General features: G+C 35.5%; 1 protein-coding gene and 2 long non-coding RNA genes across 5 annotated transcripts in view; all 3 read right to left on the bottom strand.

Moving 5' to 3' along the window:
- The window catches only part of LOC116106167 (putative disease resistance protein RGA3), a 51,468-nt gene that overhangs the window by 10,404 nt on the left and 24,555 nt on the right, over nucleotides 1-16,509 (bottom strand).
- On the bottom strand, nucleotides 596-4,446 carry LOC116106086. 3 transcript variants are annotated; one of them, XR_004124255.1, is made up of 6 exons: nucleotides 4,351-4,446; nucleotides 4,041-4,151; nucleotides 1,957-3,382; nucleotides 1,665-1,797; nucleotides 1,221-1,348; nucleotides 596-1,147 (listed from the first exon to the last, which is right to left on the bottom strand). It is a non-coding gene; the product is annotated as an uncharacterized LOC116106086 (long non-coding RNA). The 3 variants fall into 3 exon arrangements; XR_004124254.1 differs by having other exon boundaries at nucleotides 1,665-3,382; nucleotides 4,041-4,157; XR_004124253.1 differs by having other exon boundaries at nucleotides 1,665-3,382.
- On the bottom strand, nucleotides 10,314-15,729 carry LOC116106099. Its single transcript, XR_004124281.1, has 3 exons — nucleotides 15,572-15,729; nucleotides 14,807-14,895; nucleotides 10,314-10,359 (listed from the first exon to the last, which is right to left on the bottom strand). It is a non-coding gene; the product is annotated as an uncharacterized LOC116106099 (long non-coding RNA).

Here is a 16,509-nt window from a genome sequence, read left to right as displayed (position 1 = left end):
AAACAGAGATTGAGAAATTGAGATGCGTGGTGCACTCCTAACATAAATGCCATATAAAAATGCATTTTATGACCATGCCAAGCAACTGCCAAAATGGATATCAGAAATCTTAACTCACTAACATAAAATGCATTTTCCGGGAGAGTAAAAAACAGAGTGAGAATGCTATAAAAATGGTCTTGCTGAAGTAAAAAACAGAGTGAGAATGTTATGAAAATGCTCTTGGTGGGAGAGTCATAAACAGAGGAGAATGTTATGAAGATGGTTGCGGAATTATTCATTCAATCAAATTTAAATATCTGATCAATAGTCATCATTCAAATCTAGCATTATTAATATTTGGCTGAGATAAGAGCATTAATTTTCTTTGATACAATTTCCCACACTCCTCCTTCACTTGTCTGCTCTCAAACAGCTTGAATGGTCTACAGATTGCTGGTGAGCTTTATAGCTAGTATCAAAACAACGGAAAGTTTCAACTTCAATTGAACTTAAAATTCCAATGAAATTAATTCATTGGTGTTTGTCAATCTTTCTTTGTCCAATGTGTTAATCAACCCAAAAGAAGCAAGAAATTTCAATTCAACATCCAGTTTATTGTTGCATAACTAAAAAGGAACCTGGCTTCCAACAATCCTTTTCTTTCTCGAGTGAATATAATCAAAAGCTACAAATATATGCAAAAAATTAAAGATCAATGACACCCAAATTTTTACGTGGAAAACCTCCTTGATGTGAGGAGTAAAAACCACGGGACCATAGTCCGATTAAAGTCTTTCACTATCACCAAAAATGGGAATACAAAGTCTTCTCTAGTGCAAACTAGAGGCATACAAACATCATAAACTTCACAATTCCAACACCAACAATCTCAGCAAAAACAGGAACAAAATATCACAATTTATGGAGAGAATAATCCCAAAACACAAAGAAACTGCAGTTTCGGGTTTACCTACAATTACTGCCTTACAGTGCTTGGATTTCAATCTCCACCGTTCAGGTTGTAGAGTTGTTTCTCATGAACACCACATCCAAAAGTCAGAACCATTGGACGGCTAACAAGCTCCATATCACGATTTGATGATATCCATCTGCATGCTTTACCACCTCTCTCTAGATTTAAATCATTGCAAGACCAGGTTCCTGTCTATGTAGTAGATGCTGTTTGAGAAGTTCCCAATAAACAGAGTGATGAAAATTTGACTGCTAAAGTAACTCACCGAAAATAAACATTCGATTTGAATGGGCACATGTTCGTGTCTATGTAGTACATGCTGCTTCAAAACTGAAGAAATGGAGACTTGTCACATCTTCTTGTCATATGGTATATATCTCCTTCAGAAGATACCTTGTGTTCATGAGATAACATGACATAACTTTAGAAGAAGATTAATAATTATCATGACGGAAGAATAATTTATTCTTGGATTTTAAGCAAAACAGTTTTTGCTACTTTGGAAACATGATCTGAAATATGTCTACAGAAATGCAGACACGAAATGGATTTCTACTTAAAAAAGGACTTGAAAGCTTCATTCTTTACAGGAAATAGAAGAATATGACTAACTAATAAAACTTATAGAGCTAGTTTATTGTCATATATAACAGTGAAGGTTCAAGATCATTATTCATCAATATGTAGTACAACATTGAAAACGAAGTACCTATGCAAAAGGATTCTGTCAAATAATCATTCATAGAACTCTTCATACAGGCAACCCTTGTTGATGATAGAGAGGCTGAAATTCTGGGCTCAGATGCTTAATTGGATAACACCTTAGTTGCATCCACAAAAGGCTGAACATATATAATCAGTGAAAAACTAGAAAGAAGATGATAGAATCCAAAAAGATTAAAATATGTTACTACTTCCAAAGAGGAACATGAAATTTCATTCAAAAATTTCTCTACTAGTGAATTAAAATAACAACTAACTGCTTTAACTACTTCTCTTACCTGCTTGCAATTCTCCCATCTCATTCATGCTTTTGGACTCCATGGTCTACTAGACTATAACATCGTGACCACAATTCACATAAATAACAGAATACGTATGAATCTCTAAAGCATAGGTATTCTTAATGCGAAATTAAGTGTCGCTGACTATGACAAAAACAATTGAAAGGTGAAATACCTACACATGGTCAGGAAGTCATCGACAAGTCCTTTAATGCAGTCAGAACTCCAAAGTGAAATTCAGGGTTAAGATGCATTGATAACTTGTTGATTGCATTTATAGTTGCCTAAGAAATACAAGGACTAATGATTTCAACAAATTTGGACTAGGCTGTGTTAATTTAATCTATAGCATGCAGCAATCAGAGAAAGAGGAAGGCTTAGCCACAGTTACAGAACCAACACCTAAACATATGGTAAAGCATAGCCAGTGAACACCTATAGAGACTATGCATTTCTCCAAATAAAGTAAGCAGGCACTTGCATAAGCTTATAAAGAGGAAAAACCAACATGTCTTTAATGAAGAATTTGCCAAATTTGAGCAAATATTCAACCACTTCTTGGTTTCATGACACCATTTAAGCAATATCTGGAAGTTAATGATCCCTCTTCAGCAAATATTAATCACCACGAATTAATGCTGAGATGCATTGTTTTCTCTTTAAAATGTAATTGTTATCTTATCTTCAATATACATCAAACTTCTTGATGACATACAACATCAATGAGGTCAAATTGAATAGTTAATTTTCAAGAGCATCCTGTCACCATGATTTAATTTTATAGATGACAACCAAAAAGTGACTGGATAAGTCTTCAGAACAAACATTTTCTGTTTTCCAGATTAAATATTGTTGCTTAGATTACAAATGACAGCTAAACCAGAAACAAATGACGAAGAAAGTACATGTTGGACAGATGCCGTTCAGTCGACAAAAGAAAAAGAGAGCTAATGCTACCAAGCTTGAGTGGTACACTATTGCTTAACATTGATTCTTGAATAAAATCATTATATGTTGAACTTGCTTTACTGCATCAAGTGTGAGATATCAAAAAAGATTCAATAATAGGAAAAAAACCTTCCGATAACTTAATAAAAAAAAGATATCTGGAACAAACCATCATCAACATAAAAGAATTCTGCTTACTGGGAAAGAAGGATATGGTTATCATACTCTACAGAAATGTCAGCAATAAGTGACACCATCTAATCACTTGTTCTATTTTGTCTTTCATGTCACAAACAGCTAAATCAGTCAACAAATCAATTAACTACTCCTCTAACATTTAATTGTGATATGTAGGAAGAATAACAAAAATGTACAAAGATTTAAATGCCGGTTATAGAAAGTACCATTAGCCCAATTACTTACACATCACCCTTAAGAAAACCATGCATAGAGAGTTAATGGAGCTTCGTCACACCTGCTTGCATGAGATCCAAAAACAGAACATAGCATGAGATAATTTCCAAAGGATAATAATGAAAGGAATGATGACATCACGATAAAAGAAATGTAATATGCTGTTAATGGAACTCAGTTTTGGTTTCAAGGTAGTTGTATGGACAAAAATTTGGAAAACTTTTTGAGCAAACGAAGATTGATTTAATGAAAGAAGAATGCTACTTGGACTTATTCAATCTAGTGCTACTAGTTCGTAGCATGTTTTTAAATTATTCCAAATCTCTAACAGCAATTTCTGAACTCATGTATAGGTTTGTGCATGTTAACTGCTTGGAGAAAAGCCATTTTTGGTTGAATCAGAATGTCACCATTCCGGCTGTAGTTAGGTTCGGTATCAAAAACCATGAGCTGACATGCATAATCAAGCAAAAAGCCCATGTAATGTGCTGATAGAATATTATAAAAATGCTTATAATAAAATGCAAAAACTGTCGAGTTACATTCCACAATAAGAAGCTGAAGAGAAAATCGTTGCACTGACAGATGAAAAGAAACTAGGATGTGCTACGGAGAAATGGTTTGGTTTTCTGGTACAAAGTGATGCTAATATAGACAAAAAAGAGATAATAAAATGGTCCAGATTCAAGATTATATAAGAATTCTTATGGCCAGATTACCTAGTCCAATTCAGATCCAACAACAAAACATAACAATTGCTTCAAACTGCAATGGTGCCCGATATTCAGCACTTCTTCACAAGATGTCTCCAAGGCAAGATTTCCTGGTTGCTGCAGCTTGAGAAAAAACAAAAACAAACAAAACAAACAAACAAACTTTAGCATGATATCAATTTAAAAGAACAACATAAGTCACATTAATGAAAATGAAGTAATAAGATCAAATTCTCTTGAAAATTAGATGTAAGACCAGATTATGAAGTTAGAAATTTATACTAAGGCAGGGGAAGTTAATGAAAGAAGAACTAACAGATAAGATGATAATGCACCAAAGAAGAACCGCTGTCTCTGCCCCCTTGGGATCCTTGAAGACAACAAATGCAATTTGAGACCGCTCATTGCACTGAAAGAAAAAATAATATAAGATTATATGGGAACCTTAGTATTCTTTCTCCAATAATTAATCCAAATATCCTCAGAAAGATTAATCATTCAAATTCACATTTTCTCTTTTCCAAGCAACCACAAAAAATAATAAAAGATAAAGGACGATAATAAAACTCAGATTCAATATAACAAACCTGTGCATCTAACATGTTAAATTTCCCCAGTAAAGGAAAAGAACTCCTTTATATCTTGCTTAGATGCACCTAATGAAGCATTGCTCACTATCATTGTTCTTATCTGTCATGACAAAGAACTCACAAAGGCAAACTGTCAACCAATACACATATAATTATAAATGTTAACACTGAAACTACAGATACATAATATGGGTAATAGTTGTGAATGCATACCACTTGTACAACATGAATGCAACTAGCACAAAATAACTACATTAGCATAAAATGAAAACATTCAAAAGACCAGCTTAATTTTAATAATCATGATAAGAATATATAAGCTATGAAGTATTCATACCTAGAACCATCCACTAATCCACTAAGAGAACAGCTGTGTTGCCATTTTAAGGCCTACGAGCCACAATTTAAAGGGAACTCCGACACTTGTGACTGTAACATTGAGTATCAACTTGTCACAAAATATCTAATGATTGAGATTCAATGATACAAAAAACATGTTCAGCAGTTTTGCTGCCATCCCAGTAACATAGTTGCTAATGTCTTATTTCTTATTTGTATCATGATTTGACTCAGTTTACTCATGCTTTGATCACCATATGCAAACTATAGACTTCCAATTGATTTTTCTAAGAATATTTCATTTTCCAGATTCAATTAAAAAATAATAAAATTAAAAAAGAGAGCACAACTACATTTACATACCAAGCAAAACTCAGAGAAAGAAATAGAACATGTTGAATGCAAACTAACTATACATTTCAAGATTACTGTACAAGTCAGGAGAATTAATTTCGAATAAATTTAAAAAATAAAATAAAATGAAAAGAAACTAGGATGGCTATGGAGAAATGGTTTGGTTTTCTGATAGAAAGTGATGCTAATATAGACAAAAAATAGACGATAAAATGGTCCAGAATCAAGATTTATAAGAATTCTATAGCCAAATTACCTAGTCCAATTCCGATCTAACAACAAAAACTAACAATTGCTTAATCCGCAATGGTGCCAGATATTAGAAGTACTTCTTTCACAAGATGTCTCCAAGCAGGATTTCCCGGTTGCTGCAGCTTGAAAACAAGAAGAAAAAAAAAAAAAAACTTTAGCATGATATCACTTTAAATAACAACACAAGTACATTACTGAAAATGAAGTAATAATGACCAAATTCTCTTGAAATAGGAGTGAGACCAGATTATGAAGTTAAAAATTCCATATAAGTGCAAGGGATTTTAAAATGGAACAATGTTTATTTTGTGGTAATTCATCATGTTTATCGTCACAGAAAGACCGAAGGATCTTTCACTTGGTGAGAGCAATAATTTGGTTTGATAATAACCAACAAATGGAGGAGATAATTGACCGTCCACTTCAGAAAAAATTGAAGCTAAGACTTGAGAGAGTGTGCTCAAAACTAGATGTTTTACCTTTAAGGAGAGAAATTACCTATGGATTGAAACGATTGTAGCATTTGTGAATTCAAAGGTCGTCCCTTTGCAGTATCAAAGTTGAAGTTCAGCGTAGGAGGTGTTGGTCAAAACTGGAGGAGATGAGATGAGCTATCAATTCACTCAAGTTCTTTCGAGACTAAACACAACTATTCTGATTCAAAAAAAATAAATTAAAAGGGAAAAGAGAGGAAATTACCCGTGGGTTGAAGGAAGATCGGTGTTGAAGTTGATATTTTCAGAGAACTTAATCAGTATCAGAGGGAGTGACGAAAGCAACCGGTTCTCTGCTAATTTCTTTCGAGAAGAGGACAAAAACGTATGTCCTTCTTCAACGTTGTCACTGATGAAGGTGGCTTGGTAGAGACTTCAATTTGGGGCAGAAGTCAGTTCAGGGCCTGAAGAGATGGCATGACTAGAATATCTTCATCTCTCTTTGTACTCTCGTAATTCCACTCTTCCCATTTCCATCTCACTAAAGCCTAGAAATTTCAGTTTGGGAAACACACAATATGAGAAGATGATGACATGGTATCACTCTCTATTCCCAAAAACTCATCCCACTCTTTTCACACCTTCGTTCCCAATATCCAGAGAATTTCAAGAGTGAACTTACCCAAGGAGGCACATGTCACAGTTTACCCAATCTAAAGAGTTAAGTTTCTCAATTTGGTCAATGACATCATCCAATAGGGAAATAGTTTTGCCACTGTAATTTACAAGACTTAATATCTCTAAATTTGAATGTGGTTGCAACTCTCAATAAGTTGTTGATTTTGCTCCTCATCATCCTCCCCTCAAAGTCTACCCACAACTCACGCAAGTTTTTCATTGTTTAATCTATGCCCTTAACCCATCCACATCTCTCAAATTTCCCAACCTTTTATTCCAAATTTCGAAGATGTTTGAGTTTTTAGACATTCAACACAACATTCTTACTATACTAATTGCTCACTTATAACAAAAATTTCTAATGTTCGAAGACAGTTAATCTCTCCAAACTTTTGGCATGTAACTTATACTATCAGTCCCCCAATTTAACAAATGTCTCAAGTTGATTAAGTTTCCAATCCTTTGAGATAGTTTTTTGATATTTTCACATCCCATGTCCAAGGTTTGTATATTATAAACTCACACAATGTCTCAGGCATTCTTTTAGTTTTCTATTAAAGACAAGTCAAGGTACCTCAATGTTATTAATTTTTTTATTTCTACAGGAATTTCTTAATTGAGTAGCATTTCAAAGAAAATGACCTTGACATGTAAATGACAACTAATTTGGACAAAACTATCTCAAGGTCAGTCCCGTAATTACATAAACCACAAGGCTACGTAAAAAAGTATTTCTAGTACAAATAGAGCTACGAAATGGGGTCTCTCCTTGACTTATCATTAAATGTCTAACTTTATCATAGAAGGTTCTATTCAATTTCTCCTCTACCATCAACCTCTATTGTATAACTTCATTTTGGGTAAGAAATTGAGCAAAATCATGTACTATATCATGCATCTTACAAGAACGTATCAATATCATCATCATCTTTTTGAAAATCTTGAAAGAAAGAACGCATTGCTAATGTTTCAAATACTCTTCCCAACTAACTCTATATCTTTTTGAGTCTTTTGACTTTAAATAACCTTGTGCCATCCACTTAATAATGTTGTTCCCTGTCTATCTCATAATCCTTTGGAAACATAGCCAATATGAGAAACATTTTTTGAAGTAGGGATAAGTCATAAAACTTAATAGTAGAGGCCGAAAAACCTCTTGTTCTACCTCTTTAATTCCCAATTTCACTCTCTAAGACATTTTCCCATTCTCCAAATTCCCTTTAAAACGCAAAAGACTACCTAAAGTCTTTACAGCAAAGGGCAAACCTTACACTTTTTAACATTTTCTACCAATTTCTTAAACTCTAGTGGTTGTTTTAAAAAGTGCAAGTTGACTAAACAAAGACCAACATTATCCTCTGATAGTATTCCTAATGAGATTTTGTTGGTGGTCCAATGACATTTGAGCATTTCCTTACGTGGGACTAAACTCTACTTTCTAAAGATCCACACATGAGAGTATGTTTTAAATTTTCCCAATTCTACGATTTTCAGTCCATACATCATCTAAAACAAGAAGAAACTTCTTTCCTTCAATTTGTTGACCTATGTTTTGCATTACAGTTCTAATCCAACTAATTGAGATGGACTATTTGTGGAGAGTTCAAGGACTAGTTTTGCAATCCTAAGCTCAAAAGGCTCAGAAAACACAACCATATTTTTTTATCAAAATGGGTGTTCACCTTATCATCTAAAAAACTAATCGAGCAAGAGTTGTCTTGCCGATTCTCCCCATCCTATATAAGAGATATGGGGAGGACTTTGTTTTGACTATTGACTCAAGAGCAAATCGAGTAGTGAATTCTTATCATTATCTCTTCCATGAACCTCATTTAAATCAATAAGAGGTTTGCATTGGTCGTTCTTCTTCTTTGCTACCTCGACGATTGTTCTAAACTGAAACCTCTCTCTCTCCATAACAATATATCTAGTTTTCTTGAGATCTTTTATATTGACAGCAATTTCGCAACGCATAACCAATGGCTTACAACTGAATAAAAGAGAATGAGAGAACTATACCTTTTTCAAAGGCTAGTAAAAGCATTTTAGCTCTTTTAATTTGTAATTTCAGAACTTCGTGTCCACCGTCCAAGACATCATCTAGTCATAGGACACATCTTTGAGCTTCTCTAACCATATTCTCACAGCATTCTCTTCACCTGTCGATTCTCAGCATCAGAAGCAGGCTTGAATGGACGGAAGTTGTTGAAGCTTTGCAATTTCTTGCTTAGCACCCACAATCAAGTTATCCCTCCTCTCGTGTTGATTAAGAATGAAGCCAGCTGTTCCAGGCTGGAAACAAGAGCTTCAGCCATATTGAATGAGGTAAGTGATTAAACAAAGATTGATTAGAAATCGAAATATTTGGTTTGCTTATGTTGTGATAATGCTGCAACTTCCATTCAACATTATAGTGCATGGAAAAGACCAAGGAATAAATCCAAATTAACCAAAGTATGCTTTGATACTAGTTAAGGTATAACTGTTGATCAAGCAATTCCTCATTCTTTTCTTTAACTATTTTATTTACTTATTTCCTCAAACTGTACAATTAGTTTTGCTGAAGTGGTATATATATTATAAAAATGCTTAGAATTATAAATTAAGAGTCTTGAGTAAAGAGGTTAGTGATAGGAAGTCTCTTCAATGTACAAGCTATCATAAAACAAAAGAATAGTTCAAATAGTCCCTTAATTTTAAGGATTAAACTTTCAACAAGCCACTCTTTGAAGAAAGAAAAGAATGTGATGCAAAGTGTAGAAGGTATATCAAGGAAAGAATTTGACAGATTATTGTTGGGAGATGTTTACTAAAAGAAAATTAGGCTTCCCTTACACTTTTAACTTTACTATAACTTGAGATGGAAATAACTTTTTTTCAATTTTGAGAACGGTGGATTGTGTGAATCTTGAAAAGCAAAAGCAATCAAACAGAAAATGTATGGCCTTGATGAATTACCGTATGAAAACAAGGTTGTTTCAAACAGAATATTGCATATTAAATATTAAATTCAGTCTTGAAGCACTGGTAAAGATAATTTGCTTTTGCAGAGTTTCTTTGAATAACAATCAAATGGTATTATTTTGATGATATCCAAAATCATACAATGCCAAAATTACAAGGGCATCCAATGCCCTAAAACTAAATAACCATGAAGTTCGAGTGAACAACACTTAAAATCCCAGCTTCCCTTCCATCTCCGGTGCACAATATCACACAACTTCTCAGAAATTTTCATGCATGACTTAACTATGGCATCTTACACGCTACCTACTATTCACTTGTCGCGATCATGCAATCCTCTGAACTGTTGCATATTCGACTTAGATGCCACAAAAAGCATGACTCAGCAATTAATTGCTACATGTTCCTCTAAAATCGGTTGTGTAGAAGAACCAGTTGAGAATCCCAGCTTTCCCATGACTTCTTCCAATCGTTTGCATTTGTCAGGCACAGATAACAACCTGTGTACGAGAACCAGATAGGGCATACAATAACAGGAACCCAGAGTGGAAACAATGCATTCTTAGATGTAATAAATACTTTCAAGAAAAAAACAAGGTACGAGGGTACTGACAAGCGTTTCTAGCGAAGATGCTCTATTGTAAACTGCTGTACCAGCTCGTTTTTTGTCCATGTTTTACCAGAGATGATATTCTTTCCCAGCAAAGAACATCCCTGGTAAAGAATATCAACTACCATGAGTCAAAGCCAACTCGAAAATATGAATACAGTGTAATTCCAGCAGCAGTTTAAACAGAGTTCTGAAAGAATAATCTCACATTAAAAGAGATGCAATAGCAGCAGAAAGTAACATACATTTAGGGAAAAAAGAAAAAAAAGTGGACTCAAATTGAGAGTTTTACAGATTTCTCTCATTTAACAAATTTCTTTAGTCATGTTCTTTTCACAATTTTGTGAATCCAGACAACAAATAACAGGCAGAAACTATTATAAGAATGCTATGAGCTACATACTAACTCAATTTGATAATAAACATTGTAACTCTAGGGACGGACAGTTGGTACAGAAGAATATACAACTAAACCAATAAAAAGCAAAATCACAAAAATATAACTATAGGAGTGTGGAGAAATATTTTCTTGTATTTATAATGAGATGTACAATGAATTTATAGCAAAAACAAAAAACTAATCTAGGAAGTAAATTGTTACATTCCTATTATAATTCTATTTCCTATTCCTATTTAATTCTATTTCTATATTACAAAGAGAATAATTCTATTTCCTATTTTACATTTCAACACTCCCCTCAAGCTGGAGCATATAAGTCGTATGCACCAAGCTTGTACAAATAAAGTCAACACGAGAACCTTTGAGAGATAGGAGGATGTCTGCTAACTGGTCGTTGGAACTGACATAACTAGTAGCAATACACCCTGATGAACTTCTCTCGAACAAAGTGACAATCAATTTCATGTGTTTAGTCCCTCATGAAACACTGGATTTGAAGCAATATGAAGGGCAGCGATTATCACAGAGTAACTTATTTGTGATACTTCGACAAATCCAACTCTGAATTTGTTTAACCCAACCAGCTCACAAGTGGCTAAGGCCATTGCACGATACTCTGCTTAGCACTTGACCTTGCAACAACTGCTTGTTTTTTACTTTTCCATGAAACTAGGTTTCCTCCAACAAGAACACAAAATCCTGAGGTAGAACGTCTATCAGATGGAGAACCTGCCCAATCAGCATCTGAATATCCGACAATATGCGAATGGCCCTTATTTTCATACAGTAAGCCTTTACTGGTGGTCCTCTGATATACCTCAAAATCCGGACAACTGCATCCCAATGACTATCACACGGAGTTTGAAGAAACTGACTCACAACACTGACAGAAAAGGAAATATCCGGTCGTGTGATAGTAAGATAGTTAAGTTTTCCAACAAGTCTTCGATACCTTCCCGGATCGTGAGAGTCTCCCCCTGTCCAGGTGAAAGTTTTAAATTAGGATCCATAGGAGAGTCTATGGTCTGCAATCTGACATCCTGTTTCCTCTAGAATACCAGTACATACTTCCTCTGAGAAATAACAATACCAGATTGCTGAGCGACTCTATGCCAAGAAAGTATCTGAGTAGCTCTAAGTCTTCGTCTGAAAGTGTTGAACAAGTGTTGCTTCAACTGTTCAATGCCATCTTGATCACTTCCTGTAATAACAATATCATCGACATAGACAACCAGATAGATATACCTGCCTGAGATGTATGTCTTAAGAAAACAGAGTGATCATCACATCGAATCATACAAACTCTTGGATAACTGTGCTAAATCGTCCAAACCAAGCACGAGGGACTGTTTTAGACCATATAGAGAAGACGAAGTTTACATACCAACCAGACTCCCCTGAGCAACAAAACCAGAGGTTGCCCATATAAATATCTTCCTGAAGTTCACCATGAAGAAAAGCATTTTAATATCCAATTGATGATAGGCCAGTTCCGAATGGCAGCCATAGCAAAGAACAAAGGACGGAAGACATCTTGCAAAGGAGAAAAAGTGTCAAAATAATCTGTCCCATAGATCTGAGTGTACCCTTGGCCACCAAACGGGCTTTCAGCGATCAACCTTACCATCTGGACCAACCTTGACAGTGTAAATCCATCGACAACACACAGTCGAATGGCCGGAGATAAGGAAACTAACTCCCAAGTATGATTATGATGCAAAGCAGACATTTCTTCAACCATGCCTGACGCCACCCGAGGTGAGAAAGTGCCTCATGAACATTGCTAGGAAAAAGAAACAGAAAGAAGGGTGGAGACAAAGGCATAATATGAAGGATATAAACGATGATAACTCAAAAAATTGTAGATGGGTGAGGGTTGCGTGTAGACCGCATACCTTTACGAATAGCAATGGGAAACTGATCACTGGAGACAAGACCGTGGCATTGGAGGAATCGGGCACAGGACCTGCAGTAACAGGGATCTCAGGAACGGCAGCGGGAACATCAGGATCACCTGTAAAAGGAACAAGACTATGTCGACAGGAAGAGTGGTATTAGTAGTAGACTGAGGTATTGAAACAGACGAATGTGGGAAAGCAATGTATGGAATTAGTAGAACATCCACTACGGATCAGACTCCACTAGAGGATGAGAAAAAAATGGAGAAGACTCAAAGAACGTAACATCAGCAGAGTGAAGTAGCGATGTGGCGGGAGAATAACACTTGTAGCCCTTCTGAAGACGTGAATACCCTAAGAAAATAATTTCGTAGACTTGGCTGACAGTTTATCTGACCAGGAGGGAAAATGTGAACAAAACAGGTGCTCCCAAAGAAACGGGGGGAAGAGAAAATAATGGAGTATCAGGGAATATATGGAGTGGGGGACCTGATCTTGTAAGACAGAAGAAGGCATGCGATTATTAAGTAACAGGCGGTTAGAACCGCGTCAGCCCAAAACCGGAAAGGGACGTGGCTATGTAAAAGAAGAGTGCGAGCAGTTTCAATGAGGTGTCTTTTTTACGCTCAGCAATGCCATTCTGTTGGGGACTATAAGCACAAGAGACTGATGAGAATTCCCTGAGGTCATGATTTAGTAAAGGGATCAGAGAAATATTCACGAGCTATCATTCGTAATATACGAATGGTAGTATTGTGTTGAGTCTTAATTTCAGCACAAAATGATGAAAATATGGAAAAATTCAGAACGAGAGCGCATAAGAAATAACCAAGTGCAACGAGAATGTCATCAATAAATGTAACAAAATATTTAAATCCCAAAGTAGAGAAAACGACAAGGACCCCACACATCTGAATGCACTAAATCAAAGGGGGACGCAGCCCGTTTTATGACACGCTTTGGAGAAAGAACTCGAGTATGCTTTCCAAGTGACACGACTCACAACTCAAGGTGATAAGTAGATAGACTGGGATCATTTTTCGAAGTTTGGAAAGACTAGGATGGCCCAAACGATATGAAGGAGATTTGGAGACTCGGAGACAATGCATGTGTGATGGGATATGGAGATGATAAAGACCCTGTGATCATGTCCTGTGCCAATCATCCGTCCGTGTCGCGACTGTATAACAACAGATCAGTATCAAAACAAATAGAGCAATTTAAGGAGCTGGTAAGTTTACTAACAGCACGAGATTAAATGGACATTTGGGATATAAAGCACAGAGTCTAATGCTAGGAGGGGAGGGGTTTTGCACATCAATAGCTTGACATCAGCTTAGACCCATTGGCTAAAGTAACAGGAGGTAAAGATACATTATTATAATCTGAGTAAGTAAACGAGGTTACCAAAAATATGATCGAGGCACCTGAATCTAGACCAAGGGCCTAAGCGGAAGACTGAGAAAGGCAAGCAATTGAATTACCGTTTGAGGACGGAGGCAATAGATGAAGAAGATTGCTTACTGGCCTGATACTGTAAGTATTCATCATAATCGTACATGTGAGAGTTAAGGAGGGCTGAGATGGCACTGGAGAGGACCAGAATGAAGATCAGAGTGATCAGCCTGAGCAATATTAGCAGCTCGGGTAGGCGCTCAGTGGTGATGGGAGGGAGAGATAAAAAAGAAAAACCACTTGTATGTGACTGAGAGGCTGATTTTGAGGAATCCATGAGAAGGTCAGAGTGTCTTGAAGTGGACAGAAAAGCCAAAACTTACGTGCACGGAAACAAGAATACTCCTGGAAAAACAGAACACTTGCCGAAAAACGAGCGGCGCGTGCAGCGGCGGCCGGCGACGAAATCCTCAGGTTATGACGACGATGGGAAGACGATCAATCTAGTGTGACTAGACCAGATCTGATCGTTGCGGAGAACAGTCGCCGGAAAAAAAATTCCGAGAAAGAGAGAAGAAAAAATTTGAAATTTCAGACACTTGGCCTAATCCATGGGAGAATATTTTCTTGTATTCATAATGAGATGTACAATGAATTTATAGCAAAAAAACAAAAACTAATCTAGGAAGTAATGTTACATTCCTATTATAATTCTATTTCCTATTCCTATTATAATTCTATTTCCTATATTACAAAGAGATAATTTTATTCCTATTTTACATTTCAACAGGAAGCATAACTTATAAAGCCAAACATCCTCATGCAACACAATGATAAAACATAAAATTAAAATCATACTTGTGCTTCACAGCATAATACTGCCATTACACGATCATTATATTCTTCAATACTCAGGGAGGAAACAAAAAGTGCCTGCGAGCATATGGCTGCACAATTTGAGAAGAACTTGAAGTTATGAGTGAAGGTCAAAATTACCCACAAAAAAGGAAACTTGCTAGTAGAAGTAACATAAAAAATGCTATCTCCCTCGTAGGTTTCAGTTCAAATACAAATGCTCTCCAAAACAATGAAAAGACAGACTTGCTTTTGAAAGAAGGCATAAATCAACAGCTCTAAGACCAACATTGATGGATTCATAAATACGCTCAACAGCCTTAAATTTATACACACTTATGTATATATCCAAATTTACCAAAGAGTAACCATGAAACGCAACCCTTTCAAAGGGGGCAAGATGAGATCTCTTGATCCTAATGGCACAGATGAAGAGTGCTGTGAGACTGAGTTGCATTTGCAAAATTGGAAAGTAATTAAATTGTGCGAAAAACATTACAACATTTCCAAAAGAACCATAAACAATAATTTACAAATACCAGAATCATGATGCAGCTGATAATCATTAACTACAAAATTTGATTTCATAAATTTACAAGTAAATACCTCCTCTACACTAGTAAGCAAGATCTATAATTATATATTTCGATGAAGCACTGAATTTATTCTGGATTTGTAGAATTGTAATACACCAAATACACAATTTTATTAAAATTAAAAAAAAAAAAAAAAATCAAATTGAAGTGAAACAAGAATAGAGAAACAGACCAGAGGCTTTTGGGTGTCGGAGGGAACTTGATGCACAATCTCTTCAACGCCTGAGCTCTGTGTACCACCAAATGGAAAAGACCTAGGAATAAATCCAAACCAAAGTATGCGTTGATAATAGTTAAAGTATTAAGTGTTGTCCAAGCAATTCCTTCATTCTTTTCGACCATATTTATTGTAATTGGAAGTCTCTTCAATCTACAAGCTATTCATAATGATACAAGAATAGTTAAAATAACCCAATTCATTTTAAGAATTAAACTTTCAACAAGCTACTATATTAAATCAAAGTGTAGAAGGATACAATCTTCTAACAAAGTTATTAGAAAATCATTCTCTAATAAAGTTACGATATAATATTTGAAAAAACTGTTGACTAAGATAAGTAGCAGAGTTGGAGAGATTATTGGCTTCAACTGGGAGATGAAATGAAACAAAGAAAGTGATGGGAACATATACCCCATTCCATTTTCAGCATTGTCCCAAGGGTGGTAACACCAGATCCTAGAATGTTTTTCCATAAGCAGCCAGTTTTTTCAAGAAGAGAGTTGGATGAACTTTAAAATGAACGACACACTTCACACTCAAATCACCAGACTGAGAACCGCTAGTAGAAAAAACTGTGGTTTCTTATTTTGACCAAAATGCAGAGTTACACGTTGAAGCACACGACTATTGAAAAACAAAAAGTTGATCCAAGACTAGGAACAAGTGTTTTTGCATATTGAAGATGACTATTGATCAAACAGAGATTGAGAAATTGAGATGCGTGGTGTGCTCTAACATAATGGAAAATAAAAATGAATTTTATGGCCATGCAGCAGCAGCCAAAATCAATATCAAAAATAAAAAATCTAACTCACTAACAAAAAATATTGCATTTTCAGGAGAGTCAAAAACAAGTGAGACTGCTATAAAAATGGTCTGCTGAAGTTAAA

The sequence above is a fragment of the Pistacia vera genome, unplaced genomic scaffold (assembly GCF_008641045.1).
Source record: "Pistacia vera cultivar Batoury unplaced genomic scaffold, PisVer_v2 Contig51, whole genome shotgun sequence".
Lineage (NCBI taxonomy): Eukaryota > Viridiplantae > Streptophyta > Magnoliopsida > Sapindales > Anacardiaceae > Pistacia > Pistacia vera.
This window is presented reverse-complemented; position numbering and strand designations above follow the sequence as displayed.